The sequence below is a fragment of the Amborella trichopoda genome, chromosome 2, assembly GCF_054954075.1.
Source record: "Amborella trichopoda isolate Santa Cruz 75 chromosome 2, AtrichopodaSantaCruz75HAP2 v2.0, whole genome shotgun sequence".
NCBI classification, from domain to species: Eukaryota; Viridiplantae; Streptophyta; class Magnoliopsida; order Amborellales; family Amborellaceae; genus Amborella; species Amborella trichopoda.
Genome location: NC_142337.1, coordinates 2,055,004 through 2,070,688, shown reverse-complemented (window position 1 = coordinate 2,070,688; position 15,685 = coordinate 2,055,004).

The window sequence follows — 15,685 nt, the reverse complement described above, 5'->3', positions numbered from 1 at the left end:
GAGCATTTTTTGAGCTCTAAAACCTCTTCTTTTTTTTTTTTTTTCTTTTTTCTTTTTTTATTCTTTCATGGTTTTTTTTATATATATATAGAGCGGGTTCTCCAAATAAGATCAATATGAAGATCCAAAATGCCTTTGATGGATGGTCCAGATTCATGCAATCGATTTGGAACTTTTTCAAGCTTTGAATTTTATTTATTTTTTTGAGAGAAGAAGTAGATGATATGGAGTTTCTTTTAAGTCGTTGAGGTGGAAGAACATTCTAGATTTTCATCCCCGAGTTTTTCTACTTAAGTTTTAGCTTTATATTGCAAAAAAATTTTCATTTTCCATTTAAGCTTTACATTCATATTTGTTCAACTTGTAATGACTAGTGAGATTAGTGATAACCTTGAATAAGAGGTATTCACAAGTTTGAGGTGAATTCTCCTATAAAAATTGGGTGTCTTTTTGGAACTTTGAGGTGAATTCTCCTATAAAAATTGGGTGTCTTTTTGGGTGGGCCAGCAGGTCAATTTATCAACCCCTTAAAAGATTTCCTCTTGGGTAGGTCAGGTAGTTAATTTAACAAGATTTTCTCTTGGGTAGGTAAGCTAGTTAATTTAACAAAAAAGGACCAAATATTTGATGACCCCACCTCTTTTATTCATTGAATTTTGCCACGAAAACCTGTGTATGTGGCACGTGTATTTGCCATATTTCAATCCCCTACTCAACAAGCTATAAAACAATTGTGTTTAGTTTCAATGGAGCTTCTTGAGTGCATTACACCTCTTGTCCCACCATAAAACCCCATGTACACCATATGTTAAATTAAACAATAAAAATTGTGAATAAAAAAGATTAATACCATAGAAAAAACCCATGAACAATAATTCATTTGATGGAGAGGCCCTTGTTTACTATCTCTTTCACCACGATATTTTAAGATACCAAATCACTTTCAACATTAAAGATTAGAAGAAACCTTGCATGATATGGACGGACCTAACCTTCACTTTTGGGTCATCGTGATTCATATGTTAGACCCATTTATTTTGTGTGCAGTTTGTATGGAGTCGAGGCTCTAAACAATTAAAGTAAAGAGCACCTTCAAATAGTGTCAAGATATGTGTTTCAATACTGAAAATCTTTGTGATAATTTTAAAATATATTTTTATTTTTAATTATAAAATTTAAAGCTTAAAAAATAGTGTAGATTGAGTAGATCTATGTAAACTTGAAAATCTTGAAAGTTGACGATCCAAAAATACGCAATAAAATGCATTATAATAAAATGCATTATTTCCAAAACTCGAAATCCATTTTTTTTTTTTCATGTCCATACATCTTAATGTCGAGATGATCAAATTGATGATATTTGGACACCAAAACCACCTCTTCTGGTGAAATTTTTGAGGTGGGCTCTAATTTGATTGTTTAGATCCTCAGCTCTATACAAACTTTTTCCATTTATTTTTTATGTCCACCATAAAAGGCACCATCAAATCCCATGACCTCATGTTTCTTATGCCTCCATTTGTATGGTGACAAACTTTTAAAAGAGCAAGGCAAGCATTCTCATCTATACTTCCTAATTAATTTTTAAGTACTTCTCCTTTTGCTAATCTTACCCAAAACATGAGTGGAAATGTCAATGGGGTAGAATTATCGCCTAAATTTAGGGTGGGAATATTGAAAGTAGTGTTCTAGAATCCAGAACTGGACCCCAACTAGGCGATTTTGAACCAACCCATTTGACTTGTACGGCTCTAAGTCTCTTCATCACCATTATTCGAGCATTATCCTAATTATTTGGGGTCGGTTAAATGGATTATGTTCTATCAAAGGTCATACACTCAGTATGACTAAGAGAATCTGAGTCTAACCAAATTCACATTTAACAAAAAAAAAATACAGTCTGGAGTCGCTGCCTCTTGATCTGGTCTGAGGGCTGCTTCAACGATCCCAACAGTGTATTTTATTTTATTGTTTCTAGAAGATTAATCTACGAAGCAATTTCTCATTTTGAATGTAATTATTTTTCTCCTCCCCATTGTGAGGCGGTCGTTGAATTCCAAACTAGTAATTTAAAAAATGTCGGGTTGGCATGGAATCGCCCGATCCGACCCGGGAATGGTCACCCTATTATGGTTTTGTATATATATAAGAAAACGGTCAAGTTTAGAGGGGAGCCGGCAGTTCCGCACAATAAAACAATGATTATCTGCAGTAAAACGATGATCTAGACCGCCGATTCACTTATCAGGACCGGTTTTTAGCCGATTCACTGCTTTTTCACATGTTTTTTCACTGGTTCACTATTTTTTCTATACAATAAAGCCGATTCACTGCTTTTTCACATGTTTTTTCACTGGTTCACTATTTTTTCTATACAATAAAATGACAATCTAGACTGCCGATTCACTGATTCGGATCGATTTTCGAGATTTTTAAAGAACAATTTTAAAATGTAGAACTATGATGCACTTAAAAAATGTAGAATTAATATGCACCTCAGAAACATTTTCCTTTAAAAGTTTTTCCTTTATAATGGATTTTTGAGGTGCATCTTAAATCTACATTTTAAGGTTGCAACCATATACAAACTTTTTTCTTTAAAAATACAAAGTATTAACATATTTCCTGCCATCATCTTGGTCCGACTGGCTAAAGAAAAGAAAATAGATTTTAGATCTTTTCTTAGATCTGATGTCTCAAAGTATTTTATTTTTAGTTTTTTTATACAAATGGTATGAATATGAAATTTGGTACATATAGTGAAAATTGTATATTAATTTTAATATTTTTTGTATATACGATTAAGCATAAATTTTAAGCATTTATATTCTCACCATAATGTTAAATTAAATAAAATAATCAAAATACCATGACAAATAATATTAAAATTTTGGGGTTACCTTAACCCATTGTTTTATCTATTGTAAAATATTTTTAGTATTTTTTTATAAACGTGAGATGGTGAGAAGAATCAACTCCAAAAATTTGAGTGTAATATTGAAAATAAAATAAATTAAAATCCAGTGCACATTTTAAACAAGGGGAAAGGTTTCTATATTTTTCCAATGGCATAGAAGATCTATGCTTTCCCTACCATCCAGCCATCCAATTTTGATCAAGAGAGCCACTCACTGTTTGATCTTAGATTTGATGTCTCAAAGTATTTTATTTTTAGTTTTTTTATACAAATTGTATGAATATGAAATATTTTATCGAAAAATTATTTTTAATATTTTTTATAGGCGCATCCCAATGAGAAGATGGTACGTACCAAATTTCATATTTATACAATTTGTATAAAAGATTTTAAAAATAAAATATTTGAGATGTCGGATCTAAGATCAAATGGTAAGTGGCTTTCTTGATCAAAATTGAACTGCTGGGTGGTAGAAGAAGCATAGATCTTCCATGATATAGGGGAAGTATAGAAACTTTTCCCTTTTTTTAAAATGTGCATTCTATTTTAATTTTATGTTAATTTTATTTTAATTTTATTTTATTTTCTATATTAAACTCAAATGTTAGGAGTTGATTCTTCTCACCATCTCACGTTTATAAAAAAATACTAAAAATATTTTACAATAGATAAAACAATGGGTTAAGGTAACCCCAAATTATTTGTCATGGTATTTTGATTATTTTATTTAATTTAACATTATGGTGAGAATATGAATGCTTAAAATTTATACTTAATCGGTTATACAAAAAATATTAAAATTAATATACAATTTTCACTATAGAAATATAGTGAAACTATTTTTTATTTTTGAAAATAAAAATGAATTCTTTTATTAATTTCCTATGTTTTATACCTCTACGATAAGCCCGAAATTTCGGTCACATATTCGTCAGCCCGGCTCCGTCCCCGCTCGTACCGGCATGCACATGCAAACGAAAAAAAAAAAGAAAAGAAAAAAAGGGACTTTTAGAGCCAGTGTATCTTGTCCCTTGCATATTAAATAAAAAACAAATCTAACCGACCATCTTCGACACGTTGTTGGTTAAGCTTTTACATTGTGGGTTAATAGTCGGAGCACGCAAGCAAATTGTGACTCACTAAACATATTTATATAGTTTTTATTTTGAAAATTTTTATCATTTTAGCTGAACAATTTAATACCTTACCTAACCTTTGCTTCAATTTTAAGATACCCATGAAAAATATTGAATACTTAATCTTTTATATGGATTTTGATACCTTTTCCCTTTTTTTTTTTTTTTTCTCTTTGATTAGATGGATTTGATGCTTTCACACGTAGTTATCAACATCGGAACGGATTGACTGTCTGTTTGATTAGACTAATAACTAGTATTTTGGCCAGTCTAGCCTAGAATAAAATTAGATTTAGTAAAAGAAGGTCAAACACTAATGTTTGATCCATTTTAAGCAGTTTGGTTGGTTTAGACTATCTCGATCGGCCAAACAAAATAGGTAACTTTTTTTTAAAATATATTATGTATTTATAAATTATTATATTTATTTTTAGTGTTTAACCAACAGTAAGACTAATTTTAATTGAACCAAAACTCTCACAAATTCAATAGCCAATATGATCTTGAAAACACAGCCTTCGCATGTGTTTTAACCATGCACCATTGATCTTATGAGTACAAAAAAAAGAAGGAAAAGTAAGGAATTAACCTACCTAATACGTACATTCCCATTGACGATGTTTCTTTGTTTGATTCACAATAATAATAATAAATAAATAAATAACATTATCATTAAAAAGGAAAAAAATTATTTAAGTGGTCAAATACCTAAAAACTAATTTACAAATGGAAAAAGCTTATACAAGGTGTCACCTTTATATTGTACAAGTAAAGTGCACCTAAAAAAATACTAAAGAAGGTTGTTTTGATGTTGAAAAACTCTCAAATCAGTCATCTCGACTTTGAGATTCATAGACATGAAAAATATGGGATTTCTAATCCTAAAAATAGTTTATCTTTTAACACTATTTAAACCGTTCATTTTCAAGATTTTCAAGTGTTTATAGATTTGCTTGATTATCATCATTCTGGAACTTTAAAGTTCATAATCGGGAAAAACAATAGATTTTCATGTCATTGCCAAGAGTTGTGGAACCAAAACTCCACTTTCAACATAGTTTTGAGGTAAACGTTACTTCAATAGTATAAGGTTGATACCTTATACAAACCTCACCCACAAAATTTTATTTTTAATATAATTATAAAAGGATAAAATTAAGTAAAATAAAAATTAAAAAATAAATCCTTCTAATATTAATTAGGATATTTTGACCATCCTATAATTTTATGAAGAGACTTGACCCCTTGAATGACAATTTTCCTAAAAAACTATGATAAACTTTGTTGCGAAACTTATCATATTCCCTTCTAAGATATCGTTAGTTTTGGAAACTTTAATGAGATAATGGTATTCCACCAATTAATTTGGATGAAAATTTACTAGTGGCCATCGATATTTTATCTAATGTGATACAATTTTTACGAGAATTTTTTTAAAATATATCCTAAACCATTTGATAAAATTGTATTTTATTTAATTACAAAAATTGATAAAGAACACATTAGGGGTGGCTACGGGTTGGGTCGAGTCCGGGTCTGGCGACCCGAACCTGAAAAAATAATATGGGACCCGAACCCAGATCTAGACTTGAATAGTGCTCAGATCCAAGATTTTAACCCAAACATGACCTGTTGGGTCCAATTTTTTAGATCCATATCCTGTCTATCCCTCAAGTCCCTTATCGGGTCTGGTCGCAGGTCCATTACCACCCTAGAACACTTGATAGTGAGTTGGAATAGTTGAAAACGGGTAATATGTAACGTCTCTATTTAAGGTTGACTGGAAATTTGTCGGTTTTATCATTCCATCTTTCAATAAACTATTTTGAATCTTCAATATCATCTCCTTTATGACCATTGAATTCTATATTGATGACTTCCTATTACTCATTAGTTTCGTTCTTGCCATATGACCTAAATTCGAATAGTGAAATACTCTCCAAATACTAAGGCCATGTTATAGAACTATTTTTTTAACCAATTTTGGTGGTTTCAAATTTCCATATAAGTACTTGAGAAACCCTGCAACAAAGGCACGTGCTATGAAATATTATCGTTATCTCAGATGCTATTTGTTGTTCATCGACAATGACATTTTTCGGAAGAGAGGCTGGGTATAAAATATTATCGTTATCTTAGATGTTATTTGTTCATCGACAATGACATTTTTCAGAACAGTGGCTCGGTTACGGTGGTAGCACCCCTACATCTTAGTTATCACGATGCAGTTTCTATTCCTTCTAATATCTTGGGAAAAAAGCCCTCTAATATTTAAAAAAAAAAGCCAATAGTTGTTTGTTTTTCATCCCTACTCAGCCCAGTATTTGACTATTCGGTTCGAGTCCCAAGTACTTGATCTCACCTCCATTTGGTCCGAGTTCCAAGTACTTGATCTCACCTCCATGATTAGCCCGAGTTTCTCCAAGTTAGGTGTCTAGGTATATTAAACTTTTTTAAAAAATATAATAAAATCTAAAAAAATAAGAAATTTATTTGTGATATGGAAGATGCTCACTAGCTCACATAATAGTATATGGGCCCAATGGCTCATATCGAATTTGGGCCGATCTGACAGTCGAGAGTATTTGAATTTTAATTTTTTTTTCTACAAATCCAAATCACTTGAAATTTATTATAAATATTCTACTCATCAAGCCGTACCTAATAAAAATATAAAAAAAATAATCTGTAAAATTAAAAATGGCCAAAATACCCCAAAAAATTTATGGGGGTATTTTTATCATTTTTTCATGTAAAATATTTTTTTAATATTTTTCAAATATTCACCTATTTTTTATCAATACATATCTAAAATTTCAAGTGATTTGGATTTGTAGAAAAAAAATTAAAATTCAAACACTATCGGGCATCCGTGATCGTTAGATCGGCCCAGATTCAATCTGGACTATCGAGCTCATTTTTTGTTGTGAGCCCATTAGCTCACAAAAGCCTTTTCTTATATATATTTCTATCATTTTGATAAAGATTGTAAAGTGTTTTGGCTATAAATACTTATGTTTACATTTTCCATCTCATTTGAATATTTCAAAAATATCCCCAGTCACAGTTGTTTTTTTTTTAGCTATTTTTTTACTACTTTTTTTAACCTCATTTTGATGTGTTTTGCTTAATATTCATGTGGCCAAGAGGAAATTCCTTTAAAATATTTATTGTTTGTTGTAGTAAGTAGTTTGAAAATGAAACTCTGATAATGATAAGCTTTCAATCTTTAGATTTTACTATAATTTTCTCATGCACTTTCTTAATGGTTTAGATTAAAAAGGAAGAAAATAGATGACCACGATTGTATTTTAATGTTTAATTGTTGTATAAATTGGATTTGTTTACCTTCTAGCCATCGATACTTCTCAATAAGCCACACCTACAAAATATAAATAAAACTTACAAAAAAAAATTAACCAAAATATCTAAGAAACATTCAAAGATATTTTGATTAACTTATTTTTTAATTATCTTTTCATATTTTTTAAATATTCCTAAGCATGATATATACCTTTTAAATTTCATTTCAATCTAATTTATAAATAAAATAAAATAAAATAAATAAATCAATCTTGATTATCCATTATATTCTCTTCTTCTAATATGAGGGGTGTCCACGCATGCATAATGGTTTAGCAAATATTTGACATTTTGAAGTTACCTTCATCAATTAGGCATGTCAAAAATTCCAAAGCTTAGATGGCTTTTCCACCCATTACAACCCATGCCACTTTACTTGAGAGAGAGTGAGAGAGTCGGACCCATTAAATCATGTCACTTTTGTTGAGAGACAGTCCGTAGACCCTAAACCTTTGTTTTGTTGGGACAGGGGCTGTGTCGTGGTGGTAGCACCCATCTATTTAGTTATCATGTTGTGGTTTTCAATTCCACCGACATTATAAACTGATGTTTTCGAAAAAATTAACATTTAATTTATTTTTAAAAAACAAGTACGGACATGTCTTTTTCAGGAAACTACCTAAAAATATAAAAAAATCTTTATACCCATTAAAAAATCCTATGCCACTTTGTTGAGAGAGAGCCTTTAGACCCATTAAATTTTATGCCACTTTTGTTGTGTAAGAGAGAGAGGAGTCTTTAAACCCATTAAATCCTATGCAGAGAGAGTCTTTAGACCCATTAAATCCTCTGCGACTTTGTTGAGAGATTTTGGTTTTTTTGTCTAATTCAATGTGGATGACATTTTTTTGGCTAATTCAATGTGGATGACAGGCCCTACCTGTTTTTTAATTAATTAATTTTTTATATTGTCAGTGGAAATGGAAGCCGTGCACTGAAATATGAGTGTGAAAATAGAAGATGCAAAATGCAACTGAGATATAAGGTCTATTATACGACCACGACCTCATAACCTTTCCCAAGGGAAAATCTTTGAGAGGGAAAAAGAGATTTTATTTGATTTTACCATGCCCTAATTTAAAAAAGGAAAAAGTTTATATAAGGATGCAACCTTATAATGTTGAATTACGGATGCACTTAAAAAATCCATCAAAAAAAAGTAGTTTTAATATTGAAAAACCTTTTGATTGATTATCTCGACATCAAGATGTATGACCATAAAAAATAAAAAGACTTTAAATCTCATAAATAGTACATTTTACAACATATTATCTACATTGTCCATTTTCAAGATTTTCATATGTTTATAAATCTACTTGATTTTAATCATTTTTGAAATTTAAAATTTTATACACCTTACCTGTACACCAACGGATGGATCCGTATGACAACTGCACCCTTAAAAAAAAGCTTATCTTAATGGACATTTTGTATCTATTGGAGTGCCACTTTCTCCACCGACTCATCCCACTTCATGCCATTTATATTTCATCATTTATTATTCCTTCCAAAAATTTTAACGCTATTGTTCATTTTTATATGCTTTTCCTGAATCTTATTACCCTCTCCAGTTATTCTCACGGGAAATTCGTCCGCCCTTTACACGTTAATGCAGCACCGAAATTTCGCCGAAAATTTAGAATTTTGCCCCTCATTTTAGAAAAGATTTCCGTTATTTTTGGAAAGCAAAATATCTCAAGATGGGAGAGGCAGAAAGTACCCTTACCTTTTCAATTTAAGACAGAATAACGTCCCTAATTTGATATTTTAATGATTCCTTTTCGTATATCCAAGGTTATTTAAGATTGACAACTCATGCAATTTCAAGCCCTATAAGCTATACCCATTGCATTTGGACGATTTTTTATCCCGATTGTCGATTCGGATGGGAATGGCTCAAGATTAAATTGGTTATCGGATGGTGTGGGTCACAGCTCAATTTTCCCTCTTATATATTATTATTATTTTTATTTTTTAAACTTGTTTAATATTTTTTTTTAAAAGTCCCTTTAAATCTCTACCCATAAGCCTCTATTTTCATTTTATTTTTTAATATTTTTTTATCTGCAATTTGGACCAACTCAGACTTGATTTGGACTGCCGATCAAATGATCCAACATGGATTTGTGACCAAACCATCAATATGAGTTTTAAAAGATTGATCTCGACTCCGTATTTTCAAGTGTTCGTAGATTTGTAATCAAGGGCATAAATTAGAGATTTTAAACCATCATTAGGGTTTCAACACTGGGACGGTATCTTAAGGCAGATCTATTAGGTGCGGTTGTATTTTTATGATCATAGTGCCGCGGCCTCACGCTATCCCCAAGCTTCATTAGATTTCTTTTGTCAAAACTAAGCTTTCTTATATGGAAAATTGATTCACGAGGGCGGACCGCATTTTTACAATATACGGTCCCAAGCGATACAGCATCCAACTTCAAGATGGATGTAAATAGGTGGTCCATCTAAAAACATTTGAAACTATCCAAATGTTTTTTAATAAAATTATTTATAATTTTCAAATTTTATTTATTTATTCATATTTATGATCTCCATGTTAGAGATTACGTATCTTTAAAAATTAATTCTAAAAATTCATCTCAAAAATAATATTTTAAGAGGTGATTCATTTATAGGGACTCATAGAAACTTGTGTCCTTGAAGTTCCACTAAAGAGAGCTTTGGACATGGTTTCAATGCGCCAACTTGCATAGTTTAGAAATGCAGGCTTGGCAATAAATATATTTTTAAATATAATTTGATCTTAATTTTTAAAGAATATATAATTTTTGATATGGAGATCATGAATATAAACAAAATAAAAAATAGAAATCATAATTATGTTAAAAAACATTTAAACCATTAGTTACAAATATTTTTAGATGGATCACCTATTTGCATCTATTTTTAAGATGGATGCTTTATACATCCGGACCGCATAGTGTAGAAATGTGATCTAGCCCGCATCAAACCATTTTTCTTTACAGTTTTTGTGTTTTTGATAAAGGTTGGGGCAAATATATATTTTACAAGAAAATGACTTTACAATACCTGTGATGAAAAATACCTTTTTAAATTACACTTTACAATATTGCCCTTACGCGGGCGGATTTCGTCTAAACTCATACGCGGCAGATCCAACGGACTAGATTGACGGAAGATATCCAAGGGAATGTGGCGTGTCAAAACAGAAGTTCGATTTACTCTAACTGAAAGTAAAAAGTCTAAAATAACCCTAACGAACTGTCCACATGCCCCAACTACTCAATCTTCATGTGTTCCGAAAATGTCCTCACTTTTTTTCAAATATAACAATTACAACCTTCGTTTGAATGAGAGGGCTTCTTGTGGAAGTGAGATGCATCGATTGTATGAGACGATTTATTTTTTGTACAAGGTGGTGATAATTACTCTTATTCAATTTGATATGAAATCCGACGATTTAAAGTGTGCCACAACAATCGAGAAATCTTATTTTATACTTTTTACATAATCAATGATGAAGGGTGGTAACCGAGTCAGGTATAGGTCGGGTCACACCGGATGCATACCTAGACTTGGAATACCACTAATGGACCCGTACCTGATGGGTCCAAAGAATCCAGACCTGTACATGTACTCGGGATATGAATTAAGACCCAAGAACTGGACCCATGACAAAAATAAGTAGATCCTATTTTTAATGCACAATTCTGTAAAAATTTCCAAATTTCGTTTTTAATGCATAATTCTGTAAAAATCTCCCAAATTTTCTTAATGCATCTTCTTCCGCAGATAGAAAGTTCCTAAAAAAAAAACCAATTAAAATGGCAAAAAAAAAGCACAAAAATCAAATAAAGACTTTCAATTTTTGTTGATCTTCTACCTCATCAAGATACAAAAAAAGAAGGCATGAAAGTCAAATAAAACCTTGCCATTGTTGCTGACATCAAGATGCCAAAAGGAGAATGCACAAAAATCAAATAAAAACTCACAAAAAGAATACACAAAAATCAAATAAAGACTTGTCATTTTTGCTTATCAAAGATCCAGCTTGGAGGAGAAATAGGGTTTGGTCGGCCGCATTGTATGATAGAGAGAGAAAATGCAAATCTACAGTTACAGCTTCGAAGATCGGATAGATTCAGAGGCCAACTAGGGTTTTTGTGGTTGAAGCTTCGATTTGAGAAAGGGAGAGAGCTTTAAAGCGTTAACGCTTCAGCCAAATAGGAGTTCGTAAAATTGAACCGGAACGTTTAATTGGACATGGGCTTAGAAGCAGTTTAACCGGGCTAATCGGTAAACTGGCCGATTCAATCTCTCTAACCAGACAAGTCCTGAGTAGTTAAAAGTGTTGAAAAAAAAAAAAAAAAAGACTAAAATATGAAAAATATATAAATAATGATTAAAACAAAACACATTCAAATGAAGTTAAAAATTAATAAAAAAAATGGATTTTAGCTCATTTTATATTTTCCAATGGCTATTTTAAAAATTTTATAAAAAAAATGAGAAAATATAAAAATGAGTTTTAATGACCAAAACAAATTTTAATTCACCATAATGTAAATAATATTTAAAAATGCATTACAAATCAAATTCCTAATTTTTGAGAATTTATATACATTTTTTTGAATTTATTTTTTTAAAATATCGGTTGATCACGCTAAACGCCCAAAACCGGAATCAGACACTAGCCGGTTCCGATTCCGATCTAAACTGGCAGTTAGCGGTTAGATCATGTAATTTTACGAACAATAGTTTGCGTTTGGGAAGGGAATTGGGGATTTAGGGTTTGGGTATGCATCGTTGAACCCGGACCCTACCAGCGGGTCCTAATTTGGACCCGCACCGGGACCTGATTCAGGTATATCCACCGGGTCCCTGCTTGGGTACGGATCCATTACCAGCCCTATGACTGGTTGGGTACGGATCCATTACCAGCCCTATCAAAGACACGTTCCAAATAATGATTGTATCTTCTTATACCAAAGGTAAATAGTCTTATCGTTTACATTTCCATTAGAAAAAAAAGAAAAAGGGGTTGCTGTCTTGGCTGCTTTGACTTGTGATCCACCGTGATCCACCATCTATTTGACTGTCTTTTAAATCATGTAGAATTAACGACATTACAACTTGCAAAATACTAATTGGATCAATGCTGGTACATGTCTTGAATTTAATTCCTAATTAACTAATTAACTAATTAACTACCATTACAACTTGCAAAATACTAATTAACGATAATTGCAACTTGCAGAATGCTAGATATTGAATGACCTCTATTAAAGTTCGAGAGAGCATGAGCACAGAGAAGAAGAGAGATAACACAAGATTATGAAAAGAAGACAGATAACACACGATTATGAAAAGAAGAGAGATAACACAAGATTATGGAGATGAGAAGAAGATAGATAACACAAGATTTACGTCGTTCAGGTCAAAGCCTTACGTCCACGGATCCAAAGCCCAATAGCTACATATTCAATATTTGGATAAAAGATTACACAAATACGTACCTCTATATATAGAGAATAATTACAATGAATCTTAGAGATAGAGGAAAATAATATGAGAATATTGGAGATAGAGAAAAATAATACGAGGTTATCACTAATAACTAACTTGTCTATCTTCAAGACTCCTCATCTTCAACACTCCCCTCAAGTTGGTGTTGGTACACAGAGTGAAGTGAAGTGGTTTTGTTTTTACTCGCCTCTTTCACGTTGATGGTCTTGTTTTTACTTGGCGGAGATAGAGGAAAATAATATGAGGTTATCACTAATAACTAACTTGTCTATCTTCAATACTCCCTCAAGTTGGTTTTGTTTTTACTCACCTCTTTTGAGTTGATGGTTTTGTTTTTATTCGAAGGAGATGTTATCACTAATAACTAACTTCTCTATCTTCAACACTCCCCTCAAGTTGGTGTTCTTCAACACTCCCCTCAAGTTGGTGTTGGTGTACGGAGTGAAGCGAAGTGGTTTTGTTTTTACTCGCCTCTTTCGAGTTGATGGTTTTGTTTTTACTCTTTCGAGTTGATGGTTTTGTTTTTACTCGGCTCTTTCGAGTTGATGTTTGAGTTTTTCGAGTTGGGGCCAGAGTTCTTTCAAGTTGATGTTTGAGTTTTTGAGTTGTTTTTACTCGGCTCTTTCGAGTTGATGTTTGAGTTTTTCGAGTTGGGGGCCGGAGTTCTTTCGAGTTGATGTTTGAGTTTTTCGAGTTGGGGCCAGAGTTTTTGAGTTTTGTTGCGGAGGTTGCGGAGGTTTTTTTTGCATGACACTAGTGCCAGAGGTTTTATTTTGTATGCCGGGGTTTTGAGGTTTTTCTTTTGCGCGGCACAAGACTTGGGGCGGAGGTAACACTCAACTTAAGTACCGGAGTGCCAGAGTTCACACCCAACTTAAGACTTAGTTCACACTCAACTTAAGACTTAAGTACCAGAGTGCTAGAGGTTTTCTTTTGCCGTGCAAAACATTCAAGTGCCGGAGGTTGCGCAGCACAACACTCAAGTGCTAGAGGTTGCACAAGACAATACTCAAGTGCCGAAGGTTGCGCAGCACAACACTCTAGTGCCGGAGGTTGCGCAGCACAACACTCAAGTGCCGGAGGTTACGCAACACAACACTCAAGTGCCGGAGGTTGCGTAGCATAGTGCTAGAGGTTTTCTTTTGCCATGCAAAACACTCAAGTGCAGGAGGTTGCGCAGCACAGTGCCAGAGGTTTTCTTTTGCCGTGCAAAAGACTCAAGTGCTTGAGGTTGCGCAGCATAACACTCAAGTGCCGGAGGTTGCACAACACAATACTCAAGTGCCGGAGGTTGCACAACACAACACTCAAGTGCCGGACGTTGCGCAACACAACACTCAAGTGCCTGAGGTTGCGCAACACAACACTCAAGTGCCGGAGGTTGCACAGCACAACACTCAAGTGTCGGAGGTCGCGCAGCACAACACTCAAGTGTCGAAGATTGAGCACAACACTCAAGTGCCGGAGGTTTTCTTTTGCGCGGGCAACTTAAGTTGCCGGAGTGTCGGAGGTTTTCTTTTGCCGCGCAAAACACTCAAGTGCCGGAGGTTGCACGACACAACGTTAGAGGTTTTCTTTTGCATGGCACAACACTTGGCCAGAGTACCGGAGGGTTTCTTTTGCCAACCAAAACACTAAGTGCACAACAACTTAAGTGCCGGCCTGAGTGCCGGACGTTTTCTTTTGCCGCGCAAAACACTCAAGTGCCGGTGCCGGAGGGTGCGCGGCTACTCAATTGTCGGAGGTTTTCTTTTGGCGGGCGGAGGTAACACTCAAGTGCCGAAGGTTGGGCGGAGGTAACACTCAAGTACTAAGTGCCGGAGGGCTGGAGGTTGGGTGGAGGTAACACTCCAGTGTCTGGAGGGCCAGAGGTTGGGCGGAGGTAACACTCAAGTGTCCGGAGGGCCGGAGGTTGGGCGGAGGTAACACTCAAGTGTCGGAGGTTTCTTTTGTGCCCACAACATTTGGGGCAGAGGTTTAGGTTAGGTTTTCTTTTGTGCGCCCCAACATTTGGGGCAGAGGGAGGTTTAGGTTAGGTATTTAGGTTAGAGGTTGAGGTTTAGGTTAGGTTTTCTTTTGTGGCCCACAACAGTCAGGGCGGAGGTTAAGGTTTAGGTTAGGTTTGCTTTTGTGCCACACAAAACTTGGGGCGGAGGTTTAGGTTTTCTTTTCTGCGTCACAACACTTGGGACTTGGGGATTGAGGGGCTTAGGGCAGAGGTAGGTTTTCTTTTGCACCCCACAACACTTACACTTGGGGCGGAGGTAAATGGGCGGAAGTAGGTTTTCTTTTGCGCAGGTTAGTGGGTGGAAGTAGGTTTTCTTTTGCACGGTACAACACTTGGTACTTGGTACTTGGGGCTTGGGGCTTAGGGGAGGTAGGTTTTCTTTTGCTCCCACAACACTTGGGGCGGAGGTAAATGGGCGGAAGTAGGTTTTCTTTTGCGCAGGTAAGTGGGCGGAAGTAGGTTTTCTTTTGCACGGTACAACACTTGGTGGGCGGAGGTAGGTGGAGGGCGGAGGTTTTTTTTTGGGCGGCAAAAGGGTAGAGGTTTTTTTTTTTTACGGGACCCGCGGAGGTTTTTTTTTTTTTTACGCGAACCAAGTATGCGCAGGGGAGGCTTTTTTAAGCAGCATAATACTTGGGGCCGAAAGTTTGGGCCATAAGTTTGAGAGAGCATATATTAAAGTTCGAAATTCGAAATTCGAGAGAGCATGTTAAAGTTCGAGAGAGCATGTTAAAATTCGAGAGAACATCT